The sequence below is a fragment of the Ochotona princeps genome, chromosome 10, assembly GCF_030435755.1.
Source record: "Ochotona princeps isolate mOchPri1 chromosome 10, mOchPri1.hap1, whole genome shotgun sequence".
Lineage (NCBI taxonomy): Eukaryota > Metazoa > Chordata > Mammalia > Lagomorpha > Ochotonidae > Ochotona > Ochotona princeps.
Window position 1 is genome coordinate 32,058,884 of NC_080841.1, and position 10,685 is coordinate 32,069,568.

General features: G+C 47.6%; 1 long non-coding RNA gene across 1 annotated transcript; it reads right to left on the minus strand.

Moving 5' to 3' along the window:
• Nucleotides 1-6,396: 6,396 nt before the first annotated feature.
• LOC131481247 (uncharacterized) lies at nucleotides 6,397-9,447 on the minus strand. The gene is made up of 3 exons (XR_009246179.1): nucleotides 9,426-9,447; nucleotides 9,144-9,226; nucleotides 6,397-7,456 (listed from the first exon to the last, which is right to left on the minus strand). It is a non-coding gene; the product is annotated as an uncharacterized LOC131481247 (long non-coding RNA).
• Nucleotides 9,448-10,685: the final 1,238 nt, after the last annotated feature.

A 10,685-nucleotide genomic window follows, 5' to 3' on the forward strand; every position in this document is an offset into this window, starting at 1 on the left:
GTCTCACTAAATTTCACTTCAGTGGTGATTAGGTTTCTGCAGCAGCCCACCCATCCTGTGTTTGCCTCTAGACCCATGCCACGCAGGAATCCACTTGCCCTCCCCAGCACTGGATGGGCCTATGTGCTAGAAGAACACGGTGGAAATGACACTCTGTGGGATGGTGGTAGTGCGGTTGCTAGCTTATGAGCCGCAGTCCCGAGCCTGCGAGCAGTAAGTGGCTTCCCTGAGGCTTTCCTGCCGTGTGTTAGAGCAGCAGGTTTAGTAGAGCTTTGTGGGTGGCCGCTTTTGGAGACCAAGGCGGTTAGTTTTTCCAGATGCATCGTTCTTCCCACAGAATCTGCCCCAGTTTGTGTTGGATTCCTTTCTGCCCCCCTGGTAGCCTGACTGCTTTGAGAAAGCTGGCTTTCCTCCCGGCTCTCAGCTCCCGAGATGGAAGTGTGGCTTTAGTGTGGGGCCCAGAGCTAACCTTTTGTGACCACAAGTTGGATCTAACCTTTAGACAAAAGCTGTCTATGAAGTCAGAGTAGAGGCAGAGAAACAAAAAACAGGCCTTAAAACAAGCTGAGGCAGCCCTGAAGTCCTCCGTACGTGACACTTAGCCCCAAAGGATGTATCAGGAGTAAGGCCTTTAAGGTAATCAGTATAATAAGGAAGGGATTTCAGGATATATATATATATATATTTAATGTTAAGATAAAAAAATCTTTGTCCTATGATTGACATTGTGGTACAAGAAGGTTAAGTCGCCGCCTGTAACATTTGCATTCCATTAAAATTGTGAGCTGGTTTCATCCCTGGTTCAAGATTTCAAGATTAGACTACTGGGCCCGGCGGCGTGGCCTAGCAGCTAAAGTCCTCGCCTTGGACGCGCCGGGATCCCACATGAGCGCTGGTTCTAATCCTGGCAGCTCCACTTCCCATCCAGCTCCCTGCTTGTGGCCTGGGAAAGCAGTCAAGGACGGCCCAAAACCTTGGGACCCTGCACCTGTGTGGGAGACCCGGAAGAGGTTCCTGGCTCTGGATCGGCACAGCACCGGCTGTTGCGGCTCACTTGGGGAGTGAATCATTAGACGGAATATCTTCCTTTCTGTCTCTCCCCCTCTGCATATCTGACTTTGTAATAAAAATAAGTAAATCTTAAAAAAAAAAAAATCGGACTACTTACTCTAGCATTCTCTTTTATTTTCTTCCTTTTCATTTTCTCTTTTTTCTCTCTCTCTTTCTCCCTTTTTCTCTCTTACTTCCCTCTTTCTTCAAGATTTTATTTGAAAGGCAGAGTTATACTGTGGGAGGGATATACACACGTATACTTGTAAACGGATCTTCCATTTGTCAGTACACTCCCCAAATGGCCACAATGACTGGGGCTGGGCCAAACTAATTCCTGGAACCTGTAATTCCATCTGGGTCTCCTACATGGGTGCTGTTTACCCAAGAACTTGGTTCATCTTTCACTGCTTTCCCAGACACATTAGCAGGGAATGGGACTTGAACCAGTACTCATATGGGATGCTGGAATTACAGGCAGCAGCTTAACTCACTGTGCTACAATTTTGACCCAGCTTCTTGCTCATGAGCCTGGAAAGCCAATGGAGGATGGCCCGAGTGCTTGGGCTGCCGATTTGGGAGACAAAAATGAAGGTCCAGGCTCCTTTCTTCGACCTGGCCCAGAACTAACCTAAGAAACTGCGGGGCCCAGCGCGATAGCATAGCGGTCAAGGCCCTCGCCTTGGATGCACCGGGATCCCATATGGGCGCTGGTTCTAATCCCGGCTGCTCCACTTCCCATCCAGCTCCCTGCTTGTGGCCTGGGAAAGCAGTTGAGGACAGCCCAGAGCATTGGGACCAGCACCCGCATGGGAGACCTGGAAAAGCTCCTGGCCCCTGGCTTCGGATCGGCACAGCTCTGGCCGTTGTGGTACTTGGGGAGTGAATCATGATGGAAGATCTTCCTCTCTGTCTCTCCTCCTCTCTGTACATCTGCCTTTCCAATAAAAATAAATAAGTCTTTATTTATTTTTCCCATTTTTTATTATATTTTTGACAATCTTTACATAGTTAATTAGGGTAAAAAGGTTCAAGGGCTATAGGAAAGTGGGTAAGACTATCATTTCCATATTGTTTCCTTCATGTATCTGAAGTAAAGGAGGATATTGAGGGAGAAGCCCCACCCAGTTTCCTACCCACCCCAGGTTCCAGATGTGGGACATGCTCTGAGATTCTTGCTCAAGTGGTATTGATAATTCGCCAGTTATGAATTGCTGCCAATCTCTCCACTCTAAGCATGATGAGGTCATTGAAGAATCCACTAATTGACACAGTCCATTACAGAATCTCCGTTTGCCCAGTATTTTGCTGCCAACATATAGCTGAGGTAGTTGATTGACTTGTTCTGTCTTTTGTCTTTTCTTGGTTAGGGTTCTGAGTCTGGCAGTTCAATTAGGGAGATCCCCAAAGAAACTTTGTCTGAGGTGTTCCCAGACTAGATTCTTGTATGTACTAGCAAGCACAGGGCCCGGCACAGTCCATCACCCCGATCAGCTGGTGGTTGTAATTGCTGGGTTGGTTCTGTTTTCAGCCCCAACTTCCACTGGAACCAATGGGTGTTGCAGTCCAGCCTGGTTCTGCCCAGCACATACTTGGCCCTCAGACAAACCAGTGGGGGCTGCAGCCTAGTCAGAGCGACCCACAATAACCCCCACCAGGCTTGCCCCCTACCCTGGTTTGCCAGTATGCGTAGCAGTAGTCCACTCTGTCCCACATCCCATTTGGCTCTTGTACTTGTCAATGGGTGTTAAAGCCTAGTTGCATCTAACCAGCTCAACTTATCCAGCCCTCATGGCTGTTGTTGAGTGTCTCTCTGTCTACCACCCCAGCCCCTGTGCTAGTTTTCGTGCCCTTCCATGGTAGTGGTAACCCAAGAGGGAGGAGCCCACTATTTCCCAGGCTTCTCCCATTGCTGGATTATGCACTCTCCAGGTGGTTCTGTGGTTTGACTTGACAGAATTAGCCCCCAGTGCCAGCTTCTGCCAGCTGATGCTGTGGCTAAGCCCAAACAACCCTCACCCACTCTGATTTTGTTTGCACCAGCAGGAATAATCAGCCCATCCTGGCTTTTCCCTGATATAGTCCACATGAGGCACACAGGTGTTGTATCCCTGCTTAGTCTGGTCAGTCTCCATCCCAGCTCACGCTCTCCAGTGGGAATAGCCGTCCAGCAAGGGAACCCCCCCATATTCCCCCTGCCGGCTTTGCCCCCTCCCTTCCTGGTTGCCACGCGTGCTGCTTGGGTATTGCGGTCACATCCAGTACAGGCAATCTCACCTTGGTATTCCGTATTGTGCACTGTTTTTTTTTTTTTTAATTAATTACATTGCATTATGTGACACAGTTTTATAGGTACTGGGATTCCCCCCACCCCTCCACAAACCCTCCCCCCATGGTGGATTCCTCCACCTTGTTGCATTACCACAGTTCAAGTTCAGTTGAGATTCTTTCATTGCAAGCATATACCAAGCATAGAGTCCAGCATCTTATTGTCCAGATAAGTTCAACGGCTTCTTGGGGAGACCATCTCTGGTCTGAAGGTAGAGCTGTCAGAGTATCATTTTGATCAATTAAAAGCCCCAACATGGGCCTGGTGGCGTGGCCTAGTAGCTTAAGTCCTCGCCTTGAAGTCGCCAGGATCCCATATGGGCGCTGGTTCTAATCCCAGCAGCTCCACTTCCCGTCCAGCTCCCTGCTTGTGGCCTGGGAAAGCAGTTGAGGACGGCCCAAAGCTTTGGGACCCTGCACCCACGTGGGAGACCTGGGAGAGGTTCCAGGTTCCGGGCTTCAGATCGGCACAGCACTGGCCCGTTGTGGCTCACTTGGGGAGTGAATCATCGGACAGAAGATCGTCCTCTCTGTCTCTCCTCCTCTCTGTATATCTGACTTTGTAATAAAAATAAATGAAGCCCCAACATAACATCAGCAACAATTTATAACGTTATGGAATTAATTGACATAGTATTGAGTAACCAATATGTTAAAGAAAAAAAATGCAAATTCTTAACCACATCCTGTGACTACTTCATTGACATTTCAATTTTAGTTTATGTACAACCGGGTTCTATACATCTTAAAATGGCTATAGATTACTGTTCAGCTGTCTCGTGTCTATTTTCATTATAATATTTAGCATTTTGTAGTGTTGAGGCATAATTTTGCTGAACCTGGTTGTTTTTCGGGTAGTTTAGACTGGCTTATAACTCTAACAAGACATATGTTAACAGTTTAGGTGCAGAATAGTTTTAGGAGGTGTGTTTGCACTGGTTTTGCCGCGACCGAATCTGGCTTGACCCACACTCTGTTCTGGTGCTCAGATTTGCCAGTGGATGATGTGAACTGATTCAGCCTGGTCTGCCCCTGACCCATGCCAAATGTACGCCAGTGGGAAACTTTTCATGGCCTATTCTGGGCTGTTTCCTATCATGCTTCTTGCACTTACCTGCAGGGACTGTGTCCTGTTAGAGGAGTTGCCCAGGCTCCTCAAGCAGAACCTCTCCCAATGCCAGATTTTGCGCATACCAGGGGGACCATAAGCCAGCCCTACTCAGTTCATCTCCTGTCCTAGCAGGAACAGTGGTTTTTCCTGACTGGCCTTCAACCCAAACTGGTTTTTGCTGTGAGATGTTTCAGCCCAGCCATGGCTTGTCCATACCCACAAACGGCTCACATGTGGCTCAGTAGGGGTTGAGACCTAGCCTAGTCTGTCCCACATCTACCCTGGTCCTCCAGGACACCAGACGGCTTGGTGCGTCCAGTCTCAGTCCACACTTGTGCCAATGGAGACTACAATCATTTCCTGATCAGAACGCAGCCCCCATTCCAGCCCACATGCCCCTTGGTGGGAACCTCAACCCAGTTAGGGTGTCACCTTAGCTCCCCAACTGGGCCTGTTCCCAGCCACAGATCACGCGCATGCCAGTGGTTGCTCTGACTCAGCTTGGCTCAGCCCCTCACCTGTCTTGACCTCTGCCTTAGTGTCCCTGGCTCACGTAGACCAGTAGGTGCAAGAGCCTGTGCTCCATCCTGGTTTCTAGTTTTGCTTGTGGGCTAAGGTTTGCTCAGTCCTGCCTGGAAGAAGCTGTTTGGGGCATGAACTAGCAGGAGGATGATCTTTCTGTCTCTTCCCCACTATCTATTGTTCTGTCTTTCAGGTAAATAAATTTTTTAAAACATTTTTTTTTTATTGGAAAGTCAGATATACAGAGGAGAGACAGAGAAGATCTTCCGTGCAACGATTCACTCCCCAAGTGACCACAATGGCCAGAGATGCACTGATCCAAAGCCAGGAGCCAGGAGAGTCTTCCAGGTCTCCCACGTGGGTGCAGAGTCCCAAGGCTTTGGGCCATGCTTGACTGCTTTCCCAGGCCAAAGGCTGGGAGCTGGATGGGAAGCAGGGCCACCAGGATTAGAACCAGCATCTACAATGGGATCCCGGTGTGTGCAAGGCAAGGACTTTAGCCACTAGGCTACCGTGCCAGGCCCCTAATTTTATTTATTTATCTCCTAGTGGTTTAAATAGACAATTTTGTGAGGCTTGTTTTAGATTGACAGCAAAACTGAGCAGAAGTACAGAGTTCCCCGATCTGGAGAGCCTCCTGCACTGCCAGCCTCTCTCCCCACACTGTGAGCCTATGCACTGGCATACCAGTAGCCCTGAGGCCGGAGATCACATCAGGGCTCCCTTTGGGTGGCACACATTGTGGGTTTGGACCAATGTAGAATTCTGTATATCCTCCCTAGCAACATCATACAGAGTAGACTGAAAAGTTCCCCTGTATTCTGCCTGTCATCCTGCCTCCTCCCATCCCTATCCCTGGCAGGTACCAACCTTTCTACTGCCTGCATAATATTGTCTTTTCCTGAACTGCCTATGGTTGGACTCACAGACTATAGAGACTTTGCATAATGGCTGCTTTCACACAGTAATGTGCACTTAAGTTTCTACCTTGTCTTGTTTCTTTTAGTGCTGAATGATATTTTGTTGTACAGATGCTACGGTACCAGACTAAGTCATAAGCAAATGGATAGAGGGTGGAGACTGGGTTTAATTACACTGTTTGATGGCGGGCCTTTGGAAAGTGATCAGATTGGGTTGGGTTGCTGGGGTGGACCCCCTATCAAATTACAATGGCTGTATTAGAAGAGACCTCATAGAGGATGGGTGTCCACAGTGCCCCCTGCCTCTCTGCTCCCTGACTGGCCACACGACCCTTTCACTACATGTGTTCCCCCTCCCACTGCCTTCACATGGACCACCCTGTCTTAGACTGTGAACCTCCCAAACCACAAACTGAAATCAACTTTTGTTTCTTTTTGGTTTGTTTCTTTGTTTTAAGATTTGGTTATTTTTAATGGGTCAGTAGATTTTACAGAGAGAAGGAGAGACAGAGAAGCTCTTCTATCGGTTGCAAATGGCCACAATGGCCAGAGCTGAGCTGATCTGAAGTCAGGAGCCAGGAGCTAACTCCAAGTCTCCAACATGGATTTAGAATACAAAGGCTTTCGACCATCCTCTGCTGCTTGCCCAGGATACAAGCAGGACTCAAACCAGTGTCCATATTGGATACCAGTGCCACAGGTCCAGCCCCAGTCTATTTCTTAATTACTTTTTCTCACATGTTTCAGTTATGGTGACAGAAAGCTGACTATACCCTTCTCCCCACTCCCCAGTTTCTTTTTTAGTTGAATTCTCATCCTTGGTAATGACTGCTCTGTTCTTTATCCAGACAGTTCTGCTTTTCACACATGACATGCCGTATCAGTAGGTTTAAGCAGTATGGAACCTTCTGACACTGGCTTCTTGTATTAACTGAAAGCCTGTAAGACTCATTCACATTGCTGCATATTTCTTTTCTTTCTTGTTTCAAAGGCAGAGATATATGGATAAGGAGAAACTGAGAGGTTTTCTGTCCACTGGTTCACACCCTAAATGGTTGCAATGGCCAGGACTAGGCCACACCGAAGCCAGAAGGCCAGAGGTTCTGGGTCTCCTACATGCATGTAAAACCCCATGCACTTGGGTCATCCTCCACTGCTTTCCCAGGTACATTAACAGGAAGTTGGATTGAAAGTGGAGCAGCCAGAAAATGCCATAAGAAATACTAGCACTGCAGGTGGTAGATTAAGCCTCTATGCCATAGCGCCAATTCCTTTCATATTTCAGTACTTCATTCCTCTTTATTAAAAGCTGAACAATAGGGCCCAGCGCAGTGGCCTAGCAGCTAAAGTCCTCGCGTTGAATGCACCAGGATCCCATATGGGTACCAGTTCTAATCCTGGCAGCTCCACTTCCCATCCAGTTCCCTGCTTGTGACCTGGGAAAGCAGGCTCAGATGGAGCAGCGGGCAGCATAGCCAGGTGCACGTGTAGGATATGGCAGTCCATCGGAACCAGCAGAGGACACCTGGCACCACAACAGAGGACAGAACAAATCAATCAACTACCCCAGCCATATGTTGGCAGTAAAAAAAAACTGGGCAAACGAAGACTCTAAGGTGGACTATGTCAATCAGTGAATTCTGCAGCAACCTCGTTGTGCTTGGAATGACAAGATTGGTAGCAATTCATAACTGTTGAACTATTAAAACCACTTGGAGCATGCCCCACATCAAGGACCTGGGATGGGTGGGAGACTGGGTGGAGCTTCTTCCTTTATCTCCCACTTTACCCCAGATACAGGAAAAAAAACAATGTAGAAATAATAGTCTTACCCACTTTCCTGTAGCCCTTGAACCTTGTGCCCTAATTAACTATGTAAAGATTGTCAAAATAAAGAAAAAAATGGGGAAAAAGCTGAACAATATTTCATAATAATGAATGACCCACTCATTGAAGAAAATCTGTTTCTAGTTTTTGTTGACTTAACCAAATTGCTACAAATATTTGTCTGCAGGTGTTCGTGGGAATATAACTTTTTTTTTTTTTTTTTAAGATTTTTACTTGAAAGCAAGTATTACAGGGAGGGGGAGAGAGATACATGCCATCTGCTGGTTCACTCTCCAAATGACCACAATGGCTTCTTCCCTTCCGTTTCAGATCCCTGCTTGTGTCTAGGATAGCCCAAAGCCTTGGTTCTGCACTCGCATGGGAGACCCAAAGAAACTCCTGGCTCCTGGCTTTGGATCAGCTGATGTGGTGACTTGGAGAGTGAACCAGCAGATGGAAGATCTTTTACTCTTTGTCTCTCTTTCTTTCTGTAAATCTACCTTTCCAATAAAAATAAATAAATCTTTCAAAAAAAAAAAAAAAGCATCCTGACAAATACATTCCTCCAGAGCTCATAGGCAGGACCCAGGCATTACATGGCCCCTGATCTTTGACATATTTCCCTGGTATCTCAGCTAAGATGTTCATGATCCCTGGAGTCCAGATGCTCTATTTTTCTTAAACATTTTTCTGTTTTAGAGACAGAGAATGAGTCAGAGTAAGCCAAAAAGCACTAGCTCTCATCTGCTGATTCACCCCCTGGAAGGTCTCGACTGGCCAAAACCAAGAGATAGGCACTCCAGCCCAGTCTCCCATGGGTGACAGGAGCCCAGGCACTTGGGCCACTTTCTGCTGCTTTTCAGGTGCACAGGCGGGAGCCTGGACTGAAAGCAGAGTGACCCAGCCTTGATCTCACACTCCAGTATGGAATGCTGGCATCATGGTGTGATCGCTAGGTCACAGTGCCAGTCTCTGCCATGTACATCCTTTGGCAGACTTCCCATCAACAGTGATGCTTAATCCTCTTCCCGTTGAATACGGGTCTTGCGTCTCACAGGGATGTGGTGCTGCAGAGTGACATTGTTAGACTTTAAAGGAGCATAAGCTAGAAAGCTCAGTGAGCGATTCTTCCCTCCCCGCCACACACACCCCCTGTGTTTACCCCACCCTGTCTCTTTCTCTGAGCGAGCCCTTGGGAACCCAGCCCTACACTCTGAGAGTGGCCTGAGCTGCTGCTCTGAGGACAGGCTTTCCTCACCTAGCATTTCCTGGGGAGCAAATTTGAGAAGAAAATGTTACCAATGTTTATCACTGACAGGCTTGCAGATTTCATTTTTTACATAGTAATATGTTACCAAAGTAGACCTTTCTCCTCTGGGTCTTACCTCTTGCCCTCCTGCCCCCGCCCTCACCCCTGTCCCCTGGAGCACTCAGCAAAATCTCTTCAATGAAACAAGCTTTGGGAAACCTAAAGCCAAAAAGGAAAATGTGCTGGTTGTGCCTCAAGGTATTTCTTCCATTCTTCTTTAGATAGTCTTAGATAGACACACACAGCTCTAGCAGACCACATTTCCCAGCATTCCTAGCAGCTAAGTGGACCCATATAATCCCAGGCAATGGAGTGGGAGTGGAAGCAACAGGTGCCACTTCCCAAGATTACCAATAACACATTTGAATATGTGCTCTTCTCTTCCCAAGAGCTGGAACACAAATGGGGTAGTATACCAGCTGCAGCCAAGCAGATGAGGACAGCAGCCTGGAAGATGGAAGAACAAAACAATGGCAAGAAACCTGGATCACGTGGCCCTTTGTGGTAGCCTAGTGGCTCAAGTCCTTGCCTTGTACATGCCAGGATCACACATGAGCACCAGTTCTAATCCTGGTGCCCCACTTCCCATCCAGCTCCCTGCTTGTGCCCTGGGAAAACAGTCGAGGATGGCCCAAAGCTTTGAGAACCTGCACCCCTGTGGGAGACCTGGAGGAAGCTCCTGGTTCCTGGCTTTGGATCGGCTCAGCTGTGGCCATTGAGGCCACTTGGGGAATGAATCTATGGACAGAAGATCTTCCTCTCTGTCTCTCCACCTCTCTTGTATATGTGCCGTTCGATAAAAATAAATTAATCTTTAAAAAAAAAGAGAGAAACCTGGGTCACAACCCCTGGTGTCCACCTTCAAATTAGTTTGATCTTGTTGGAGTGACTGCAAGTGTGTGGTGTGTATATGAGATGGGATGGTATCTGTTATGTCTGATTGACGTCAATCCAACTAATTGGGTAAGTGTCTTAACCCTCCCCAAGGAAAAGGCAGAAAGTGGATAAATACAACCAATGCTCAAGAAATTACCCTACTAGAAAGTCTTATTCATTTCACTTATTTGAAAGGCAAAGTAAAAGTTCAATCTTCCATCTGGTGATTCGCTCCCCAAATGCCCACATCCACCAGGACTGGGCCTCTCATGTAGGTGGAAATCCAAGTACCTGAGATACCTGCTGCTTTGTGAGATGCGCATTGGCAGGAAGCTGGAATCTAAAGCAGAGGCAGGACTCTTGTCTCCCACAGTCTGATGAACTGCCAGGATCCCAGGCATTGACTGCTGCCTCAAACACCCAACTCTGAGAAGAGACAGGTCTTTTCTGAGGAATGCCGTGTAACTGACCCTAACAAGAGGGAGACATTGCCTTCAAATGGCACTACTAGGGGAGATGCTGCAGGGCCCATGGTGTTAAATTGAGGGTAGGATTTGGATACAGGGCAAGGCGGGGAGCCGTTCAAACGAGGGGAGTTGAGCACAAGGTGGCTGTCGGAAGGGACCAGATCTTTTGGGTGGGAGCAACAGAGACATTTTATGATTTAAAGCAGTGCTAAACATAAGCCCATACTTTGGGGCTAAAATTCAACGTGGTAATTTCACAGGTTTATTCTCCTGAA